We start from the raw sequence: 6,067 nt of genomic DNA, 5'->3' as shown, positions 1-6,067 counted from the left end.
GATGTGGCACTCGGGCCGCGGGGCGAAGGCCGCTGGGCTCCCGCCCCCCAGGAGCGCGAGCGTGGAGTCGGGTTACAGCGGGCGGAGGGACAGAGCCTCGCGCCCGCTTCCGGCCCAGGGCCCGCCCCCTGGGCTGGGCGCCCCCCTGGGGCTCGGCTTCCCTCCCCCCTGAGGTCCCCCGGGAGCCGACCTCCGCGCCCCCTCCTCATCCCCGCCGGCAAACCCCTGTTTCCGGACACGATGGATCTGGGGGCCAAGTGGGTCCTGCCCCCGTGCTGACCCCCGCCGGCCAAGAACCCGGCCAAGTCACTCCTCTGTCCCGTGAGGGGAGGAGGCAGTGTCCCCGGCTGCCCCCACCGCGGCCGGGGTGTGGGTGTAGGAGAAGTGTCTGTGGGGGACAGACGTTTAGGCACCGGGAGGGGGCAGGCGGCTCCGAGTGGCCTCGGGCAACCCCTCACCTCTGAGCCCGTCCGTGTCTGCGCCCTGGGGAGAGGCCCCTCCTGGCCGCTGTGGCAGAGCCCGGCAGGGCGCCTGGCACCAGGGCCCTCGGTGAGATGAGGCGGCCCCACTCAGCCGGCCAGAGGAGGCCACAACACCAGCCAAGCGGTGGCAGGGAGTCCCGGGGTGAGCCCCCCTCCCCACCGGATGAGGGGGCACGGGCCACGCGACAGGTCCTCCGAGAGCCCAGGGTAGGTGCCCCTGCCACCCTGCCCGGTCCGCTCTAGGGGTGCAGGAGGATCCTTCCCACCCACCTCCCCCCCCAGCCCCTGCCTGCGGCCCCGAAGCCATCTGGGCAGGAAACCCAAGGGGCCTGGGAGGAGGGAGGCTCGGGACCCGAGGGGAGGGAAGCCTGGGCCCCGGAGCCCCCCGCTCACTGGACGCCCAGAGCCTCGCTCTCTTCCAGGGCCAGCGCCGCTCGGGGACGCGGCCAACGCCTTTGAAGCACCCGCTTCGCGGAGCCGGGCAGGTGCTGGCTCTGCCGTCCAGATGTGCACACATCTGCCTGCCAGCCACTTGTCACGGCCCCACAGCTGCCGTCCAGCCCCTGGTGCCTCGCGCCCTGGGCCGCGGGGACGATGCCAGCTTGGACACGGGTCTGCGTGCAGTCACCTGGGCCGGGCCCCTCCCCCGCCGGGCTGTCAGCCCAGAGGTCCTTCAGCGGCCACGTGCCTTTCCGGGCCTCCTTTACCAACCGTCCCGGGCGGCCGGGAGGCCCGGCGGTACAGCCAGATGTCGCCCAGCCCTTTGACGAGCCCCTTGGCCCGAGGCTGGGCTGCCCCTGACAGTGCGTGTGATGGCAGAGAGGTACAAAGGACGCCCGTCCCCGGCTCGGAGAACACGCCCCCCACTCCACCTCCTTGACTCTGCCCTTCCCGGCTCCGTGCTGCCCTCTGTCCACCCGGACCGCAGCCTCGTCCTTCCGGAAGTCTCTGGGCTTGCTCCAGCGGGGATCCCAGGCACTTCCCTTGGACTTTCCCCTCGGGGGTCTCCAGTCCTAGCTGGGAGGGCGAGTCCAGACCCCGGCTTGCCCTTCCCGCGAGCCACCCGGTGAGGTTTTTCCCTCCTCCCCCGGGTGCCAGGGAGGCACGTGAGGGTCCTCGCTGTCCCCCCTTTCGGGCAGGCTAAATCCTCGCGGACACCGAGCCCGCAGCCCCCCGGCGGCCAGATTTGCGCAGGCGTCCCCTAACTACAGCCCTCACGTGGGGTTTGGTTTTCTGTCTGAATGGGGCATAAGACGGTGGCACCGTTGTAAGCCAGTGGCATCTGAGATTTGGTGGAGACAAAGGGCCGTGAGCTGTTGTGATTTTCAAGGACCCAGTGGGTCGAATCTGCCAACCCCCCGTGGGACCAGTCTCTTTCCTCCCCGGTTAAGCTGTTGGAAGGAACGGTCTCTCACCCCAGGCTTCTTGTCCACGAGGGGAGGAGGACACCCCACCAAACGGATGGGCAGCAGGTTGGCCCCCGCCCAGCCCCCCGCCCGCCCCGGCCCTGTCCGGGCCCGGCCGCTCACGGCCAACTGGCCCAGAGGGACGGGGAGGCACCACGAGGAGGGGGGCAGGTGAACCGGCCGACGCACCCAGAGAGGGAGCTGCGGGAAGGAACCCGGATTCGCCAGCAGGCAGTGGAGCTCACGGCACTGCACTGCTCGCGGAACAAGCCGCGAGGGGCAGAGCCCCGTGGTGTCACGGGGAGAGCACGGACTCCGCCATCCCTCAGGGGTCACTTCGTCAAGTGGCTCACTCAGAGCCCGTGGCTTCCATCGGTGAGCCTGGCCGCCCCCCCCAGGAAGGAGTCATTGCCCATCTCGGGGCTCACAGTGATGGGGGGGCTGCAGGTGCCCAGCTGAAGCGTCAAGGCCCCTGGGAGCAGCAGCACCCAGACCCAACCCTCCCCAGGCTTCCTCTGGGACAGCACTCAACTCACTGAACTTAGCCCGTCTCTCTTCCAGAGAGCTCTCCCAGGACGGACTCCGCACCGTCCCCGCTGGGCGCTGGGGAGACATTCTCCTCACACGGCCTGGCCTGGCCTGGGGTCTGGGGGCGCCGGATGCCGCTGGCCGGTGCCCTGGGAAAGCACAAGGTTTGCAGGACTGACTGGTCCTCAGACAGCTGGCTCGGGCTGCTGCAAAGGCCCCTTGGCAGAGAAACCAGAGGCTTTTGAACAAAATGTTTATGGATTCACACGGTGCTCGGGACAGGACACCGTCCTGCAAGGCATTTAAACTATCTTTCAAATTAAAAAAAGATTGAGGCGCCTGGGTGGCTCAGTCGGTTAAATTTCCGCCTTCAGCTCACATCGCAGTTTCATGGTTCGTGGGTTCAAGCCTCACGTCGGGCTCCCTGCTAACAGCACGGAGCCTGCTTCGGATTCTCTGTCTCCCTCTCTCTCTGCCCCACCCCCCCCCCATGTGCTCACACTCTCCCTCTCTCTCTCTGTCAAAATAAATAATAAACATAAAAAAAAAATAAAGGCCACAAACCCCAGGCAAAAGATAATATGGTGAGAGAATGTTCTAGAATGCCCAGCGTGGGCATTATAATAGTGCTCTCCGGGGAGGCATCTGTGCCTGAGTGGCTTTCTGGAAAACTCCCTGGTGGCTTCCGGGAAGGCAAAACAGGAGAACAACATCCACCTGCAAGGACTCTTGTCTCTTTCCAGCCGTGGCACCCTCCCCAGGACAGGATGCGCGTATTTCCTCTGCTGGATTTAAGGCCTGAAGAGCGTACTGGAACGAGGCTGTGAAGCGTGGGGCATGCTCTCCCCAGCCCAAGTGAAGTTCTCAGGGAGGAGAGAGGCCTTCAACTTGCAGGTTCATAGCCCGGCTCCGAGTTACATACGACACAACGGAGGCCAAGCTCTCCTTTGCAAGCACCGGGGGCGTCTCGGGGACCCCCAGGCTCCAGGCCCAGCTGCGAACCCCCCTGCGAACCCAGTGACTTAGCCCCTCGACGCCCCTCACAGCTGCAGTTGCCAGCCCAAGGCTGGAATGTGGTTTTCACTGAACTGCCTGGGTGGGGGGTTTTTTAACCGCTTCCTGACCACACATCTATAGTTGTCATTAGTCCTAAAAAATAATTTGTTTTATTTGAATTGCGCTGCAGACCTGATGAGCACTTAAGTATGTCCGGCTTGCGGGAAGGCCCTGGGGAAGCAGCCCAGTGACACCCAGGTGGTCGGGACGGAACCTGCACCAGGCTACGGACTGCTCCCACCGCCCTGAGGGGCCGAAGGGGCTGACTGCCGTGCGCGTGTCTCCAAGGAGCGAGCTCAGGACCCGTCTCCCCCCGGCCCTCGGCTGAGGGGCCAGCGCTGCGGGCTGCGGACTGTGCCACATCCCACGGGCGAGGCCCTACCCGAGAGCCCGCCGACCGCGTGGTGGGCCCAGCCCCAGTTTCGCGGGGACGGCTGGGGCCGGAAGAGGCCAGCCAACGGCAGGGGGCGGGAGTGAAGAGGAAATTGCGAGCCTTCACCCCTTCCCCCCCCGCCCCGCACAACACACCTCTGCAGAGGACCGACTTAACACCGCACACCTTTCTATTTCTGAATTGTGAACTAGATGCATGTGCAGTTCCCAGACACGGTCCCCTGGGCGCATTTAGTGACAGCGGCAGTGGGTGGCCCCACCGGGGCGTGGCCCCCTCGACAACCAGCCTGAGGGAAGCCCCCGCCTCTCCCGGCTGCGCCAGTGCTGGGCAGAGCGGCTGCGGCGGGGACCCGGGGCCCCCCTCTCCCGGCCGCTGTCCCGTGGCACACCCGGGCTCCGCCTGTGGCCGCAACCTCGACCATCTCGTGGACGTGGTCCAGAGGCTCCGCGGTGGTCTTGAGAGAAAAGCCGGCGTTCGCGTGCTCTTACGTCGTCCTCAGAACAGGCTCTGAGCGCAAACGTATTCCTCACGCCCTTCCCCACTCAAGATTCCGACCCTTCGTAGCAAACAAAAGAAGGCAGGAAGGATGCAGGTGTGACCGGTGAGCCCAGCCCACGTGCGTCGCACTGGACAGAGGGGGGCAGGGGGAGCCGACCGCAAAGTTTCTCGGAGACGGGCGCTTCCTGACCCCGCCTGCCTGCGCTGGAGTGTCCTGCCCTGACCGCAGACTGCAGCCGTGGGATCGGGAGCCCCACGCCAGCCTCCCAGAGAATCTACCCTCCAGAGCCGGAGGCTGCTGCGAGCAAGGGGGTAATATTAACAAGGAGGCTGAAGGAGTGGGCGTCAAGCTGGGCCACCCCAACGGACCCTGAGCAAGCACGGTCACCCGGCCCCTAACAGCGGCCGTCCCTGCGGGGGACACCCAACGTGCGCGCAGCCCTGTGAAGGGTGCCTTCCGACCCACCGTCCCGAAGCACCCCTGCAGCCTGAGAAAGGAGGTGGGGAAACGGAGGCTCGGAGAGGGGCAGCCACCGTCCTAGGGCCACCCGGCCGCCACGCGGCCCAGCCTGGGGCTGAAACGATCCACAGCCGGTGTTACGTCCTCCACCCCGCCACCGCTGCCCCCCACGACCTCTGCCCAAAGCCAAGCCGCCATTTGGGGGTCCCCACCAGCACTCCCGTGGCAGGACCAGGGCCCCGTCCACTAGGCTCTGACGAGTCCCGGCCAGGCCCTCAGCGTTGTCTGCCACAGGCAAACGATGCTCTCGGTGTCCAGAGAGCTGCCGTAGGCAGACGCCGGGTGCGAGTTGGCCAAGCTGGCCAGGACCTGGCGGGAGTGCTGGGGGAGCTGGGGGCACACGCAGGGGTCAGCCGCTGCCTTACCGTAGCCCGGGCGCTGGTTCAGGACGCCCCAGGGAGCATTAACAGTGACCGAGGTCACGAGCTCCACTAGCCTATTGGGAACTGAGCAGGAGTCCGGCAGCCATGGCCACGCTCACATACACACCTGTGCTCTGGAGATGTGGAAGGTTCTGGAATCACGGACGACTACTAAGGCGGCCCTCACATTACTAGCTGAGTGGCTCTGTGCACACGGTCTGAGCCTGGGGCGCGTGTCCCCGGTGAAAGGCAGCGGGGAGTTGAGCTTGGGGACGGCAGCCCGGTCAGCATGCGGGAAGAGTCGCCCGGCCGGGGACCTCCCGCATCAGAAGCGCGAACCGAATCAGAACCGTGCAGCCCTGTGTGTGGACGAGACTCTGAGTGGCTGGTGGTTCAACCCACAAGAATTCAAATACCGAGGGATGTGCTGTTTCTCCCACTACAGCCTCTCCCCCCTCGTCAGGCTGCACGCTTGTTCTGGTTACAAATATTTTAGGGATATTCCCCCGGGAACTGTTTTCAGCCCTGTGTCGCAGTCTTTGAAGGTGGATTTAAGCTGGTTACAAATACCACCAAGTCGCCTCGAGCTGCCCTGTGGTGTGAAGGAAGGTAAAGGAGCCGGGGATGCGGGGACTTTCCCTCTCTGCCTCTTGGTTGTCGCCCTCGGGTTTTACTTGTTCAAGCGACGGTTTGAATTAAGGTCCCAGGCAGGCAGCACGCTGGCCTCCAGGAGGCTTCGGTCTAGGGGCGGGGTGGGGGGGGCGATGGACACGGAGCCGGGGGCCGCTCCCCAACCCAGTCCCTCAGCGCCCCTCCCCCAC

This window comes from Prionailurus viverrinus, unplaced genomic scaffold, assembly GCF_022837055.1.
Source record: "Prionailurus viverrinus isolate Anna unplaced genomic scaffold, UM_Priviv_1.0 scaffold_45, whole genome shotgun sequence".
NCBI lineage: Eukaryota > Metazoa > Chordata > Mammalia > Carnivora > Felidae > Prionailurus > Prionailurus viverrinus.
The sequence above is the reverse complement of the archived record's forward strand: the minus strand, read 5'-3'. Positions refer to the sequence as shown.